The sequence below is a fragment of the Zonotrichia albicollis genome, chromosome 2 (assembly GCF_047830755.1).
Source record: "Zonotrichia albicollis isolate bZonAlb1 chromosome 2, bZonAlb1.hap1, whole genome shotgun sequence".
In the NCBI taxonomy this organism is placed as follows: Eukaryota; Metazoa; Chordata; class Aves; order Passeriformes; family Passerellidae; genus Zonotrichia; species Zonotrichia albicollis.
In genome coordinates this window covers 61277746-61295450 of record NC_133820.1, presented here as the reverse complement: position 1 = coordinate 61295450, position 17705 = coordinate 61277746, and the positions used below count along the sequence as shown (strand labels likewise).

General features: G+C 44.6%; 1 long non-coding RNA gene across 1 annotated transcript in view; it reads left to right on the top strand.

Moving 5' to 3' along the window:
* Positions 1 to 6519: 6519 nt before the first annotated feature.
* LOC141728199 (uncharacterized) overlaps positions 6520 to 17705 on the top strand; it is a 23235-nt gene continuing 12049 nt past the window's right edge. Inside the window, exon 1 of the long non-coding RNA XR_012579012.1 lies at positions 6520 to 6830. This is a non-coding gene — a long non-coding RNA (uncharacterized LOC141728199). The remainder of the gene's footprint in view (positions 6831 to 17705) is intronic.

Genomic DNA, 17705 nt, shown 5'->3' with positions numbered 1-17705 from the left:
TGAACCCTCAACAAGGTAACTGCTAGAAATATTTTGTTTATATTTATTATTCAATGTAAGTTGAATTTGTGCTAAAATCACAGTTCAATCCCATGGTGTCTTTGAGACCAACCATTCCAAGACGGTGCAAAGCAGAAGATGCTGGGTGTTTTTTCACCCTAACTTTGATGGATATTCTGTTACAATTTTCTGTGATTTGAGTAAAACAGCTCAAAGTCTGTACCTAGGAATGTGAGACCTTAGGGACAAATGTTCCATTTCCTTCTTTGCATGGTGGGTCATGGGAACAAGAAGGACTTCTGAGTGTTGCTGTCATCATAATGGGGGGCCAAAGTCTGGCCCCTTCAAAGGGATTCCCTCTGCTCTGCCTGCTCAGAGCAGCCTCACAGGCATCACTCACTAGGGTGTATAAACACAGAATGCTGTGTGTTTTCATCTTGGTAGGATCTATGAGAGAGATGTTTCTGCGTTAATTTTTCATAAGGGAAGGCTAAGGAAAAAACATCCTCCAGCTCTGGAACTCTCGTGTGGGTGAAACTGCAGCAGTTTCTGTTCATGTATCCCTCCTGCAGAGTTCTCACTACATAGCACCATGCTGATAGCTTTCTGCAGGTGTACGCAAGAGAGGACAGATTCTTTGAACATTCAAGAAAATTTTATTTATACTGAATATTACAAAGCATGCTCTTATATGTTTATCATTGTTAACATATCTTGGGGAGAAAAAATTACAAAATAAAACCATAAGAATATAGAGAAAATATTATGTTTTGTATTTTTTTTCTTCAGACCACAGGAGTTTGTCACCATGGAGATCCTCCTGTTTTCTTCAAGAGTGATTCAAATCTTACAGATGGAGCATATGTGACAGCAGCAAAACAAAATCACCAAGAATTCACATTAAACATTTCAGAAAGAGGATTTGAACACCAACCAATATCCACAGACTGTTCATGCAGAATAAAATTGTGCGTCCAATTTTTTTCTTCCTAATATTAAATAACTGAAAATTTTCTTTCTAAACATAGCTGAATTTTAAGGAACTTGTGATACATGAGCTGAAGGCTGGAGTATTTCACTATTATGTTGTGGTTTTATACAAAGAGCTGCTCTTTCTAAGAGCAAAATACCTTAAGGACATAATGAAGCTAAAACTCCTTGGAAAGCTTGGGTTTAGTGTTGCTTATGTAAGCAGAGTTTTTAACTGAAGGCAACGAGAGCATGCATGAGATGGGACCAAGAGCAGGACAAGGTGCCCCTGCAGCAGCTGGGGGCACCGAGCACGGGGAGGCTGCAATGGGCTCAGCTCCAAAGCACTGGCAGCTCCAAAATCGTGTCCTGATGGCCAGGAGCAAATCTACAACTCCAGGAGCACCTCTGGGAAGGAAGAAAAACTGGATACATTCCTATTGTCCTGCCTCCTGCGGCATATCAGACTGTGTCGCTCCACTTTAGTCACTGCTCAGCCTACAGAAATGTATTTTTAAATGAGCGTGGAAGGCATTGCAATGACAACCAAGGACAAACTAAATTAGTCTGAAAATGCAAGGCAGACTTTCTCCCTAGCCTGCCTTTCTGCCATGCTGCCCACCTGACTTTCTGCTCTGTGGCTGAGGTAAAGCTGAGCCCTCCCCTCCATTATTTCCTCCACCAGGGTTGCTGTGAGGCCGAGCTGGGCTTAGCTCTGGTACTGCCACTGGTGCCACAGGGCAATGAGGGGAGCACAGGGAAAGTGCTGCTCAATTCAGGGCAGAAAAGAGCCCACTGTGCCTTCCAGGTCAGAACTGCTGCTCTTACCCGGATTCCTGAAGAGAGGAACATCCTATCAAACATCATGACGTGTTGGTGGAGAGGGGGAGAAAATGCAGTCACACAATGTTAATCAGAGCAGTGCTGCAGCTCTAAGAGACATAAATCTGTGTTTAAATGGCCCAATAATAAACCAAAACCCCTTCAGCCGTTGCACAAGGAATAGAAGCAGTGTCCACCCACCCTGGTGAGGGTGCACACTTTACACATGACGGGGTTTGCTGTCAGCCGCGGTAATTTCATGCCAGAAAAGGCATTGCTTGTCCTTCCACAGCACATCAGAAGACTGGTTGAAGCATAAAGTCAAATCAAATATCCTGATGGGCTTAAGATAATGTAATAGAAGGGAAACTGGGTATTTAGCCTTAATCAGGAGCAGATATGTCCTGCTGGACCATGTAGAATTAACCAGTGAGGAAGTGCAAGAATAATAGCGAGATCTACTGTCCCAGTCCTAGGGGAAGCCCGGGCAAATCCATGGTCTATGGAGCTAGGCAGCCTCACAGGGAACAGAAGAGTGTAGGGCATCATTCAAGTAGGACAGACTTTTCTGCAATGGCTTTACCCTAGGAATACCTAGAACACAGTCCAGATGCTGAGATGGGACTCTGCTTGGGTTTTTTCCCTCTTCTTCCTCACTTATTTTGATGATTATGCAAAGGAAAGGTTCAAGATATTTCCATTATTAGTGAACAAAACAACTTTTTGGAGAAACTGAATGCTTTTGAATTCACAGTGTTGCAAGCAATCTACTGACAATCCAGGCAACTTGAGCTAAAAAGTTAGCAACACTTGTAGCATACATACATCTTGAAAAAAATGTGAACAAAAAACAAATCACTGCAGTTAAGAGATTTTTTATAAAATTTATTAGACCAAAGCAATGCCTTCTCTATTTTCATGAAAGTCATCTTCATGAAAGTGAGTAGTCTGGTTGTACTGAACATGGTGAGTGAAACCACTTAATATCTTTTTCATGAGTCCAAGATTTTTTTGTGCTTTGCTCATTGGGTTGAAATACTTCAATAGAAAAAAAGTATCAACAGGATAGCTCTATCTGACAAGTAGTCAAAGCATGTAAAAGAGAATATAGTCTTTCTTTTACTGGAAGTGAGCCCCCTTACAACCGGTTTGCATAGTTTTATTTGCACTGATGATACTCCTTGCTCTGCTGCAGCCAGTGCTCTGCCCTTGCAGGTGCCAGAAATGTACTGTCTGCAGCATGTCACCTTCAGGAGTACTTTGAAAAGATTTGCATGAGCTAGGTTCAAAATTACTTGATCTACTTTTTCTCACTACCTTTTCTGAAAAATTCTTACAGGATCCTTCTTTTGCCCTCAGATATCCAGCCAGGATTCTCTGGAAGCCAGTTTCCCATTTAAAAGAGCCCTTCTCTCTCTTTGTATTTATACCCCATACTTGTTTCATTTCAGATGTTGCCTGAAGCTAATCTGTAGGTATTGTACACTGTATACCAGATAGTTTCTGAACACAAGCCTATAAATGGATGTTCGTTTTTGATGCTATACATGGGTAGTCTCTAGTCTTTATCCTGTACTGATTGTAAACAGCTCCCTTTGCTCTAAGAGCTTTTTGCCATATTTTTTGTTTTGTTGTCTCGTTTCTAACTTACTTTGATATTTGTCAATGCTTACTTCTTCCCAGTACTTCTTAACCAAGAAGAAATGGCATGTTTTGTTGTCCATGTCTTCCTTTCACTCATAATAGGCTCTTCCTTTTTCCTGGTGGTTATTTTTAAAATTATAACTTTTCATCCTGTTGACCATGGTGATCTTCCTTGTGCTTAGAACAAAAACTCATCATAGTTAATGCTCACAGTTTTCATTTCTTTAGAGTAAAGATACTGCCAGCCTTTTCCACAGTCAAGACCTTTAGTACTTAAAAGAATCCATTAACTCCTCATTTTATCAAAACTTATCCTGGAATTAATGGCACTGCTTGTGTTCATACATCCCAAAATTCCAGCTGTATCAGTTCAAAGTTATTTGCCCTGCCTAGGTATTCTAAAAGTTCCTCCTATTTTCAAAATCTTTGTGTTGTAGAAAAAAATATGTTGGCTAGCACATCTTGGAAAATAACATACCTGATGTTAGCATTTTCTCAAGGGACTATCTCTTAAAACTGAGAGTTGTGGGAGACAGTGATTTCAGCTGTCCTGGTGTGGCCTGAAGTAGAGTAAGAGCGCATAGTAACATCAAGAATTGTTAAACTGTAATATCCTATTTCTGCCTAAACTCTGCTCCTATTGACTGTGTGAATGTTTAAATCCTTTCTCAGAAACCTGGAACAGTTTGGGCTCTATCACTTTGCTTATCATCCTGCAGAGAGTTCTGGGATTTCAGAGGGATATGTACATTAAAGGCTTTGTTGTCCTTCTTCTGATTTTCCAGCTGAGATTGAAGACATTGCAAAGACACCTACTGACTTGTTTGCACAGATCCCCATCTCAGGCCAGTCGGGAATGACCTTTCCTAGAAACATCCTCATGGGAGCTGTTTCTAGCTGACTTCAGTAAGGGGAGCATTTCATCTGCTGGCTTTTCCCTACTCTGCCTTCTTTTTTCTAGGGCATTAAGATCCTCAGCACTTTCTTGTGTTGTAGCCAGGCCATTTCCCAGTTTTCCACCTCTGAGTGCAGCTTACCAATAAAAAAGCCACAATTTTGGTGATCAATCTTAGCTGTTGAACTTGACATTTAAGATAAAACCATGGACTAGTATTAATTAATTGCTGAAATATTTTGGTTTTAGAGCTCCTTAGTGCATGAATAGTGTGAGGCATCTTCCAATCTCTTCTGCTGGCTATCTTGTATTGAAATTCCTGGTGTGTATGGTGTTCAATTGCAAGATACAACTGGTGAGCAGCCACAGGAGATAGGAGTATGAGCAGGAGAGAGTGTTCTGAGTGCAGGCAGGATGGGAGCTGGCCTGGGGTCAGCAGCAGTGAGGTTCACACATGGGCAGGCTGAGGGCAAACTTTGGCTGCTGGGGCGCAGGCAGCAGGGATGAGAGATGCAGACCAGCAGTACAGGAAGGCTGATGTCTGCAGACTGAGGCTGCTGAATCATGGTTCCCACTAAAATCTTCCAAGCAAGAAGGGTGTTCGTGGGATCTAGACAGCTTTATGATGGGGAAGTGCAGACACAGGGAGACATAAGGGGTTGTATTCCTCCTGTCCCAGCCTGCCCTCAGACACTCCCAGGGAGCACCAACTCTCAAAGCTCCCCTGCTCCGAAGCTGACTTGAAAGACGACTTTTGGGTGTTTTTCTATCAACAATATGGAAATGGGGCTGAGGAAAGGGAAGCAGAAATTCCTCTAGTCCATTGGCTACTTTAGGCTGAAGCTGTACCAGTGAAGCCCAGGCACTGAGAGTTAGGAGTTAGGCCATTTCGGGACCTGTAGGTGGGTGTGGAGATGCAGGGTCCTCCTTGTGTAGGGCCCTTCATCTCCTGGGGACACTGAGCTGGGTATTTCCCAGAGGGTTCTGACTTGGGAAATGTCTGTCTGGCTCCCTCCCTTTTGCAGATGCCATCTCTGTGTCCAGTATCCCAACCCAGCCATGACCAGGCTGTCCCAAGATTACTGTCACCTATGGCTGAGGCTCATGCAGGGCCAGTGTCCTGAGGAGCCCGTGCTGGTGGCATGTGCATGAGCACACACTCCTGTGAGCTCTGTTTTTAGGACAAGCTGCAGCTCCCTCTCCATTGGCAGGGCTCTCAGCTCCTTGGGTGGGCGGCAGTGACAGCTGTGCTGCCTGACTCATTCCCTGTGGGCATTCACTGGGCTCTGCAGGCACTGCCCAGCCCCCACAGAGCAGCAGCCCCAGTGAAGACCCCAAAGGGGGGGTCCCAGATAAGCAGGTGCCAGTGGATCCTGCTGCCATTCTGGGAAGGGGCTGGCACAATCATCCTGCAGGCAGGGCTGCAGCAGAGTCCATAGCCAGGCTGGGCAGGCAGGCCAGGCAGTGTGATTGCTCTTGGGAAAGATGGATGCAGCCACAGGTAATGTGAGTCAACTGGTACTGAGAGGTGGCTGTGTTCTGAGTGATGGGCAAGGCGTGAAATAAGGACAGTTTGCACCACACAAACCATTTTCAGCCAGAACTACAGCCTGAAAGATCTGCTGATAATCAAACCAAATGTTCAGCATAGCTGTCAAAGAAAAAACACAAGGTACCATTAGGAGAAAGCAGTGAAACAGTTCATCAGTGTGGGGAGAGTCTCTCCCAGTGACTTATTTTCATACCATGATCAGACTTTAAAAAAATCACTAGAATTAAACTGGCACTTGAAGCTGCTCTCTTGAGACTTTATTTGAATGTAATATAGTTCAACTATTGTGCATTCGAAGTTCCCATGCTAATATACAATCTGTGGAGACTTATAATGTGTGTTGGTTGAAATCTGAGCTAAATTAATATAATCTTTTCATTAAAAAAAACAAAGCGAGAGAGATAATCTACTTGGCTGCAAGTGCCTCAAGGAATATTGAGCAGAAAAGAGACAGAATAACTGGGGAGTGATTTGAAAGGAGCCCTCACGGCCAATTGCTCAGAGCTAGTGCCAGGAAATAAGGGAAACCTTCTTTTATTAAACATGATTGCTGTGACCTTCTCTGGTTAACCTGCAGAGGGGGAAATGAGCTATACACTGTGCGTGATTTTTTTTTTTACAGCTGGGCTGCATTTCAGTGACTCTGTGGAAGCTGGGATGTTTATTTTGATTTATTTTTGCCTGATTTTTGCTGAAAAGAGTGAAACATCTTCTAGGGCTGCACATTTCTCTTTGAGTACTGTGACTGCATACCCATTTCTCTTTGAGCACCATGACTGTGACTGCGAGCCCCGCTGTCACCTTCCCTGTGAGCATCACAGCCGTGCACATCCCTGGCTCCCTCCTCCCAGGTATGAACAGCCAGGCCCTGCCATGGCCACTGGGCACTGTTCTCCTCTCAGTGCAGAGGTGGGAGCTGTATCTGGCCCTTGAGGAAGGGCTGGTAAGGTAAGCTTTCTCTTTTCCTTCTTCTGAGGCAAGCACCACTAGTGCTGCCCTGGGGATTGCATAAACGAGACGGAGAGCAGCGAGCTGACATACTTATGTGCAGCAGAGTCAAGAGAGCCCCTTTGTGCCTGGGATACTCATGAGCAGAGCTCCAGAAAGGTCCCTCAGTGGGGCACCACAGGGACAAAACACAGGCCAGTGGTAAGAGCAGAAGGACAAGGACAGTGCAGTCGTGGCTGTGCTTGTGTATTCTTGTCAGCCTCTGAGGTTTTTGCAGGGCTATGCCAATGTATGGAGCAAAACCAAGAGCGCAAGAAAATTCCCACAGAATCCAGACTCGGTGAGCTAATTATGGATTAGGTCATCTTCTATGTGCCTTCCAAGATGACTGCACATACCTAATTAAGTTGCCTAGTGTATTTTGTTTAGCCCAAATGGTGATGGAGGAGGAAGGTTATTGGTCTGGTGTCCGGGGTATTGGCAGGGTTGACTTTTATATGGACTGGAATTAAGCAGGCTTTCAGTTTCCAAGGAATAAAGTTAAGAACAAGGCTCAGTCGCACAATTACTTTAAGGAACAGTGAAATCACAGAAAAACATTTTCTGAAATCATAAGATTCCACTGATTCATCTTTCTGTGTCATTCCTTGGCTTCGGCTCTCACTTCAGGAAAAATATGCATTTGACTTTATTTTAAAACAAGGTTATTTAAAGAATACAACAATCATAGAATGTTTGAGAATGGAAAGCACCTGGAGATTATCTAGCTTGAGTTCTTGCCTTGCTCAGGCAAAACTACTAGAGATGGCTGCTCAGGACCACATCCAGATGGATTTTGAATACCTCAGGGACAGTGACTACATAACCTCTCAGAGTAACCTGTTCCAGTGTTGGATAACTCTTGTATGGTAAAAAAAAAATGGTCTGTATTTCAAGTTGTTTGCATTACCTCCCAACCAATAATTTAGCACCAATAAGAAAAGTCTGTCTCTGTCTTCTTCACTGTCTCCCAACCTTAGATTTATAATACCCCCCTGAGCCTTCCCTTCTTTGGGCTGAACAGTCCCAGGTCCTTCAGCATTTCCTCATATGTCGGATGCTCCAATCCCTTAATTACCTTCAGGTCCTTTGAGGGACTCTGTCCAGTATGTCCATTTATCTCCTGTACTGAGGATCCCAGACTGGGACACAGCAGCCCAGATGTGTCTCACCAGGGCTAAGCAGATGAGAATGTTCACCTCCATAGCCCTACTAGGGACACTCTTCCTAATGCAGCCCAGGAGGAGGCTGGCCAACTCTCTCACAAGGATACACCACTGGCTTATGGGAGGCTAGGACCCTCAAGTCCCAGGGCCATTATTCCTGCCAAGGGGCAAAGCTTGGCCCTCCTCTTTGCTGAACTTGGTGAGATGTCTGCCCCTGAACTTGGTGAGATCCATTTCTTCATCTCCTGAGGTCCCTCTGAATGGCAACACAGCCAGCTGATGCATCAAACCCTCATCCCCATTCTGTATCCTCCGTCCCATAATCAAGATCATTAATGAAATTGTATTGGACCCAGTAGGGACCCTGGGGTACTGCACTAGGCCCTGGCCTCTGATGGGGCTTCATGTCATCAATCACATTCCTCTGAACTCAGCTGTTCAGCTGGCTTTCAGTCCAGCTCAGCACTCACATACCTAGTTTGAACTTCCTCAGTTGATCTGTGGAGAAAGACTTGACTAAAATCAGAGTAAACAAACTGGTGTTTGTCAGTCATCTCATCTTGAAATGCTCTTTGGCCAAACATGATTTCACCCTCATAACCCTCATAAATCATGATGACTTCTTACAGTCGTGGTTTTCTTCTTCTTATATTTGGAATTAGTTTCCAGGATTATTTGCTCCTTTATGATCTCAGATATTAATGTGAAGTTGACCAGGCCTGTGGTTCCCCAGAATTTTTCCTTGCACTTCTTGAAGGTAGGAGTCATATTTGCTTTCTCCTTATCCTTAGCTACTTTCCCTGGTCACCACAACCTTTCAAGTATATTTAAGAGTGGCCTTGTAGCTACATTAGCCAGCTCCCTCAGCACTTATGGGTGCTCCCATCAGGTCCCACAGACTTCTATATGTCTAGCTGATTTAAATTCAATTCAGTTCCCTAAACTGTGCCTCCTCCAGAGAGAGTAACTCTTCTTTGCCCCTGACGTTCCCGGGAGTCTCAAGAGCCTGGGACTGCTGAAGGAAAGCTGTACTGGAATCACCACGACCAAGTCAAGGATGGCATTGGGTATGTCAGCATCTTTCATGTCCATTGTCATCAGGTCCCCTTCCCCCTTCAGCAGCAGGCCCACAGTTTCCCATTTGCTGCCTCCTCCCAGTGGCATTTGTCCTATCCATGCCCATGCCTACCCTATCACCATGAGATGTGCAGTGACCACTGCCCCAGGAGAGGCACGTGACCATCACAATGCCATCAGGAAGAAGAGAGAAAATTCAGCCAGGCACAGTCAGCCCTGCAATACCCAATTTCTCAGATCCACTGGATTCCTGTCTCGGTGCAGTGTGGCAGGCCAAGGAAATATTTTGGTACACTGTCTCTAGCCCTGGGGCTATATGTTGCACATACAGCAAAATGTGTACAAGATGGGTGGGGACTGTTGGATAACCACAAAAACATTGATTTTATATCACTGGTGTGCATGGACAACCTAACTACACTTGTAAAATAAAGAGCGGGTGTAAAAGGTAAGTGCTCTCAGAGAAAGAAACTTGCATGTGAGGAGATTGAGTTTCAAGTGGTTTTTCAGAGGGAAAAGCCTGTGGCAGTCGTGAATGGCCAAATGCTTTTACATGACAAGTGGCAAGGAGCCAGTGGAAGTGAGAAGTGCCTGTGGTGTCTGACCAAAGGACCACCCACACACGCTTTGTGCCAAGTGCTGCTCTGCAAACACGGTGGAGGCAGTGCCTAAATAAATGTTACATAAACCATGTAGAGTTCAGGTATGAAAAACAGTGTTGCTGAATGTCAGCTGCTATGCAGCTTGTGGGGCTGTGCTGTTTAATGTCTCTGACAGAGCTCAGCTGTGCTTTCTAAGGCACATGCAATCCCATTTAAGCCATCCAACCCCTAAGCAGTGGAGACTGCAGCCAGTCAAGACTTTTTGTGTTTCATGGCCACTTGCTCTGTTACAGGGACATTTCATATGCCCTTCTGGCCACCAGGCTCATCAGTGAGGTCGGGAGCATCCCAGGGAACCTGGCGACCATGTGCCTGGATGAGAACAAAAACTGCATTAGTAGTGCCATTATGAATAGGGCTGCTGCCATCTGTTGGTTGAAATCTCATGGGGAGCTGGAAGAATTCATGATGCCATATCTAAGATGAGGATATACTGAGAAAGGATATTTTAGTTTTTATGATAAGAGTAATAAGCTCATGTGTTGGAAGTTATAAGAAGGGGACAAGATTCTTGGTCTGCATCACTTTATGTACCTGCTGACCTGCATATCAGTTTAAGTCCTTTGCTGAAGTACTGGCCAAAGTTTTAACTTTTCAAGATATGGGTGTACAAACATTTCTGACTGCAGCTCTGCCACCTTCATCAGCTTCTGCTGCTAATTGCTCATGGACTTTCTACAGCTGAATATTTATTGACATCTCTGTGTCAGCACACTGATATGGACCAGGAATAACCCCTTACCTCTTTTTTCTTAAGATTATTAGCAAGCTGGATCAGTTTCCAGGACTGGTCTCTGCGTCCTGCCACAAACAACACAGCTGAGGGAAGAGGCCGCCCATTGGGGCTGCTGAAGGATGCCCTGCTAGAAAATCCTGCCCGTGTCATCAGCACTCTCAGCAGAACAGAATTCTGTAGGCACTGCCAAGATTTATAAAATTTTGAGACCAGCCTATGAAATGGCTGTCTCTCCAAAGGCTGCAACTATCCAGATTTCTGCCTCTCTTTCTCCCAAGTCCAGAGCAGCTCAGTATTAACATTCACCTCACGAAGCTCTGCTCTATTCTCTGCCTGAAAGTCACAGCTACAAAATAACTGTTAAAAGTAAATCCTATAGATTGAGCAGCCCTGAGCGATGATAAATGTTCACTTCTCAGCTTTCCCCACAAGTTTGTTAAACAAATCGACATGCAACAAACATGTCCAGAGTGAGTGAAGGGTTTCTGCAGTGAGTTAAATTGAACCTGCAGTCTCCTGTGTCCCCAGTGATGTGAGTATTAGAGGTTAATGCTCACATTAAACATCTTGAGCTGTACAGCAATTCCTCCTCTCTGCATTCTGCCAGCTCCACTTGCAGTCCATGCAACCTGCCTGTACCTCACCCACAACAAATTTCTTTCAGTGTTCAGGAATAGCTGCTGAGCATACTGAAAAGGCAGGATAATTGCCCCAGGGTGTTTCTTGGCCTTTCACTGGAAATGTGCATGAGTAGAAGCATTAACATTTCTAGCAAACATGTTTCCTTTAGGCTTGACAAATTTTTTGTTTGTCTTTGAGTGGGGGGTGGTTTGGCAGTTTCCAGATTTCTTTCCATGTAGGTTGAATGGAAAGTGGAGTTCCCAAACCACTCCAGTGGCTGCCACTAACTTGGGTGGATGAGGAATTCTTCCTCATACATAACCTAGCAATTGTTTCTTCTCACACGGCTCAGGTCACACTGAAGCTAGAGGTCCAGTTTCTTTTGCAGCCAGCTGTGCTGGTAGGTTATTGCACCAGTGCTTCCCACTAACTTCCAATGGCTACAGCATGTTCTTGAAATTTTAGGAAGTTTGTTTCAATTTCTGTGTGATCTTGGCAGAACTGGTGGAAACCAGACAGAGAAGAATCAACTCTCCTCAGTAATTTAGAACTCCAGCTGAACTCTTGTCCAAATTATAGGAAATACTGAAGAAAGGCTCGCTTTCTGGAAGCCTGCCTGTGGCTTTCAGCAGAGATTTAAAGAAGAATTAGCTGGCTAGGTTAAACACTGCTTTACTCATTCTTGTAAATCACAGCTCTTAATTCTTATTTTGCTTTCTTTGCAAGAATTACAGGCTGAGGATGTGTTCTTGTAACAAGGCAAATACATGAGTACCTACAAAGCTTGTATAAAAAGTATTGACGAATATACAGTAGAGATGTACATATGGTTATGATTAATAGAAGATGAGATAATGGACCCTGACCTTCTCTGACCAATGCACTGCTCAGTTTCTGGCTCATTCCTTTGTTCAGTTTTGCATGTGGTCCATCCAGCTCCTTCCATGAGGAAGATCAGAAAGGGCTCAGGGGAGGGCTCACTACCTTAAATGCAAAGAAGCACTTTTATTTATCTTAGACTGATCTACCACTAGTTTGATCATCTTCCCCCAGCTCTAGGGATGAATAAGCATTCTGTAATCACCTCATCTGCTGCCTTCATGATTTTGCAAATGTCAGTCATAACCCACAGTTTCCTTGTCTCCAGAGCCTTCCTTAGAAGTTGCTTCATTACCTTGATCATTTTACTTGTCTGCCCTTTCTCTGTCCTTTCTCTAAGTTCATTGAAGAGGACATGACTTAACATCAGTAGGAATGCTTTCTGTATGGGTTATGAAGTGGAATTCCCTAACTCAGACACAGTGGCACTGTCTGAAATGTCCTTCAGCCTTTCTGTCCCACAGGCCACCTCATCAAGGAACAGTTTGTTCCCACCACATTGTCCTGATAACCTCTTACTGCACAGGTCTGCACAGGCCAGCATGGACCCTACACAGAAAGTCCTTTAAACTGTGTGAAAACTTATGATAAACACAGGTGAGTTCACCCACCTTATTCCCTTCTACATGCAGTGTGAAGTGACCCACAGAAGCACCCAAAAATAGGCGCAAAAAATAGATTGGCTTTCTTTCAATGCCTGCGCCCTTCTGTGAGTGCAGGGCATTGGCAGCAGTGTCTGTCTGGTGGCTCTCAGAGGGACGCTCCTCTGAGGGCTGTGCAGCAGCAGACGGTGCTGCATCCACAGGGCCACGGGGACAGCTGCCTGCTCAGTGAGGCAGAACAGGTTTGGCTGCTAAAGGCAGAGGTTTTCTGGGGTGTTTCACCGAATCAGTTATTTTCACAAGGTAGTATCAAAACCAAAACTCAACAGGACAAAGAAATGGGAAAAAAAATCCAAAAAACAATGAAACAAAGTCTCATAGGACCAGGAAAGCACTTGGTGGTTACTGAGGATTTTTCTGGTAAGTCGAATGACTAATGTCTTCCCTGAAACTCCTGGCCCCCTTCCAGCAGCCAGCCAACTACCACGACCACTTGACAGCCCTGCCTTGGCTCTGGGGGAGCAGCTGCTCCACAATGCCCCTCAACAAAAGCCAGGGACAATTGGACCTCCTGCCAGCCAGCAGTGTGAAAATGTTCAATTTTGCAGAGAACTCAGAAGCCCAGTGTGTGGCTGGGGCGAGGGGAAGATGCGTTGCCAAGCCTGGCTTGATGGCTCCACTGTCCTTCCCCTTCCTGTGGAATTCCAGCAGAATCATATTCATTTGTATGCATCCATCCATCTGTGCATTTTTAGAAGCTTCTCTATTACCCTTGCTGCAAGGTTTGAGCCCAATGGAGAAAAGAAAAATGTGGTTAGGAGGAAATAGTAATGAGTTCCTACAGATTGCTTTTGTCTGACTCAGCCCATTAGAGTCTGTGTTTAACAACTGAGTGATGCAAAATATGCCCATCAGTAGATTAAACAGGAAAAGCAGTGCTCCTCTACCTGCTTTACTATGGGAACTTGCTGGTGTTCTGCTAAAGATCTTCAGAAATAGATTAAAGGCCTTTAAGAAATGCATCTTGCACACCCTGTGTCTGTCACCCTTGCCCTGGGTCAGAGCTGAGGCATGAGATGTTGGGCCAGAAGCCAGTGTCCTTATTTGCTGTTCTGGCAACACAACCATGAAATCAAGTTTATTGACACAGAAGTGAGTTCAGTTTTCATGAGAGAGATCAGGTGTGCTCAGGTCCATACTGCAGTACCCAGTCTTTGTTGTAGGATTCAGTAATGGTCACAGGTCTTGCCCATCCCATCCCTCTTGGTGCAGCTCCATTGCTCTTAGTTCACAGCAGCACCCAGCTGGCACACAATGGAAGGAGGATCAAGTGTGGAGAAAAGAGCCTTTTGGGTCTTTTGGATCTTCTGAGTTTATGTTTCTGTTTGAGTAAGAATCAGTCTTCTCCCAGACAACACTTCCCTTTCTTGCTCCCCTCCACACATATGGCAAGGAGAGGCTAATTACTGTGGGCTGAAAACTTCCCAGAAGGGATTTTGGCTAACATGGGAGAGGAGTGAAGACAGGGAGAGAGGGTAAAGCTGCACCAGGGATTTGCAGTGGTGGAAATTAAAATGGGGCCAGAAATGAAAATGGCTGCAGCGCTGATGAGGGGCAGTGCATGTGCCTTACAAGGCAGCAGAACTGGGTGGGGGAGAGCAACAGCCCTGATGGCCTCCCACGTCCTCCTTCCCACAAATCTGCCTCAAGCTAATGGAAGGGGATGTGCTCATCTATTTCCAGTGCTGAGGGTGCCTGTCCTCTTATAAATCTAATCTGATGTCTCTTGTCCTGTCCTGACTGTAAGTAGCTGTGCAACGTCTGGCCATGCCAAGAATGAAAATAGGAGTGGTGTAAAATTCTGGGAGGTGAATATATTACTCATGCTGCTCTTTGTGCTTCTTTATTCCTCACTTTCTTATATGCTTAATATATGTCTTCTAACACCAGGTCCTGTGAGGATGCAGTGCTGCAATAGCTCTTTCTGTCTTCCTATAAATACCGTATAAACATTAACCAACAGCTCTTCTGCAGGATTTGAGTTGGTTCTTGGGAATCCCTGCTTTTCCTTTAAAATACTCCTTCAGTGGGACAAGACAGTCTGCCACAGCTCTGCCATATCCCAGCATTCACTCCGGGCAATCAGATGCAATTTAGAACAACTTCATCATTTCATGATGGGTTTCTGCCTTAACCTGACCCGCTTCTCTGTTATTCTTTTTGTATGCGTGTTTGTGTCCTGTTTTCTTCTGGGATATAGATAATTTTTTTTCTTAGTATCTGGTACAGTGCTGTTACAATTTTGGATTCAGTATGGGAATAATGTTGGTAATACAGTGATGTTTTGGCTATTGTTAAGTAATGCTCACCCTAAGTCAAAGACTTTTCAGTTTCCCATGCTCTGCCGGTGAGGAGCTGCACAAGAAGCTGGGAGGGAGCATGGCCAGGACAGCTGAGCCGAACTGGCCAAAGGGATATTCTTGGAATGGATATGGAATGGATATTCCATACCATAGAACATCATAACCAGTGTATAAACTGGAGGCTGTTGACCAGGGGACAGACTGATAGCTGTTCAAAGATGGGCTGGACATTGGTCAGCAGGTGGTGAGCAATTGCATTGTGCACCACTCATGATTTTTTTCAATTGAGTTTTATTTTCCTTCATTGTTATTGTTACTGTTGCTGTTATTGTTTTTGCTATCATCATTATTATATTTTACTTTGTTTCAATTATCAACTGTCCTTATCTCAACCCACAGGGGTTTTTTTTTCCCTTCTTAACTCTCCTTCCCATCCAATAGGGGTAGAGAGGAGTGAGCAAGCAGCTGCACAGTGCTTGGTTTCTGGCTGGGGTTAAACCACAACAGTTTGTGTATGTGAACCATCTCCAACAGAGTGATATACACCTATACAGATGGAATAAGTGTATTTCTGATAAAAGACAGGTCTGATAATTGCAAAAATAAAGTACAGATAATGGAAATGAAATCAATATACCCAGGCAGTAAATAAGCAAGTGCGATATGAAATGCACATTACACCACCGACAGGTATTTTAATATAGCTTGTGAATAAGGGATTTATTTATAAGGAAAAGCTAAGACAAAACCTCAGAGTCTAATTATTTATCCAGCTATGCAATTATTAGTTATAAATCTCTAGAATGGCTGAGAAACTGTTTGGGGAAATGCCAAGTCTGGCTCAGTGTGAAATGCTATTGCTAGGAACTGTGTTATTCCTAGCAATATATTATGGTCAAAGACACCAGAGACTTTCCATTTTCTGGGAGCTCTGCCTTTTTGCAGCAAAAAATGTGCTTTCAGTGATGGCTTTAATATCATGTTGCAGGCTTCAGCCACACAGGGGAGGAGGAATGGAGGCAGTTCCATTTAATCCAGACCTTTCTGGATTAAATGTCTGTTATGTGGTTGTAAGGGACAACAGGGGACCGGGTTTAATGGCCCAGGTGGTCCCTTCATACTCTGTACTCATATCCTCTGCTATTCAAATGGTTCCTTGGGGATGTCTGCCTGATCAAATATGAATGACACTAAATCCTGAGACCTGTTGGAAAGAACTGACCTGAGTGATATAATATGTGCTGAGGCAGAAGAGGGGTGTGTGAGTTAGCCCAGGTCAGTTTGTCTTACCCCAACCCCAAAACTACAGTATTTGAGGCACCAGACAGTGACAGGTCCTCAGGAACAGGGGACACAGCTCTGCTTCCCTCACAGCTAATGCACAGAGAGGTCCTTTATGAGAAGCTGACTCTGTTTCGGTGCTCTTTGCACCTTCTATCCAAGGCACACCTAATCCTGTAATCCTAAAATCTCAATGTCACTAGACTTTTGTCAGTAGTAAAACAACAAATGCCATCATGTAATCAGTAGGGTCTCCCGGCACACTAAGCACAGTACTTTGCCCCCAGCACTTTGGGTATATGTCATAATTTCATCTTTACCCACATTTATGATGAGTATAAAGAATGAGTTATGTACCCTTGTATAGTTCTGACAGGGCTACACCACGACTGCACTTATGGTAGGGATGGATACCTTAAGCAAATCTCCCACAAATTTCTGCTGTGTTTTATAAGGAAAGACCAAGAAACTGGACTAATAATCAATGTTAGGTCTCTTTTTACTGTAAATTCTAACACAGTATTACATATATTACACTAGCCAAACGTGGGGAAAAGCCAACTGGAATTTGCCATTTGGGTTAGAAAACCCCACAAAGCAACAGTAAAAAACACTGACATGTTTGGAATGAAACTTTTAGGAAAAGTTCCCCAAATGACCCTGGCCAAAACCCAGTGCAGGCTGGTTTGAACTAGGGTTAGGGAGCTGTCCACACACAAAGATTTCCTGGGATGTGCTGCCTTCTCAGGCTTGGTACAACTCCACTATAACAAAGAGCTGCAACACAGGCTGTGCTGAGGAAACAATTGCTGCATCACCCTCTGGGTTCTCTCAGCCCAAAAGGGAGGGGCGGAAGCATTAAGGATCCTGCCAAATGTTGTCCCAAGCTACACTTTCACAGCTGCTGGAGCCACACATCTGATCTGTGCCTGCCCCAAGCCTGCCTGCATTTGGTGGCGTTTTTGCTGAAGGAGGCTGAGCACAGGATGCAGGAGGTGTGACTCTGCAGGCTTGTGTGAGCTTCCCCAAGTGGACTGGGGATAACAATGGGATGCTTTACTCTGTGGGCTGCTGCTCCCATCACCATAAGTCTCAGGACATGACCCCTTCACCCAAGGCTTGAGGAGAGTGTTTGCACCCACCTCGATGCTGTTACTGCCCTGGGGGCTGCAGCTGTGTGGAGCTCCTGCACAAGAGCTGTGGCACACCCCAGGCTGCAGAGAAGTCTCATCCCCTGGGAAACGTTAGGACATGGCTACTTCTCCACTGCAAGCTCTGGAGCAGCTTGGCACCATCCAGGCTTGAGGTTTGTGTGTGACTCATGGTCATCAAATGGTGGAGGGAGAGAACAAGCTATGGTCGTGAGGGCCTGTGGACTAATCTTTCTCTCATTTACAGTGCTGAAATTTTCATGCTACACTAATAAAAGTCATTTGTACCATCCTGTAG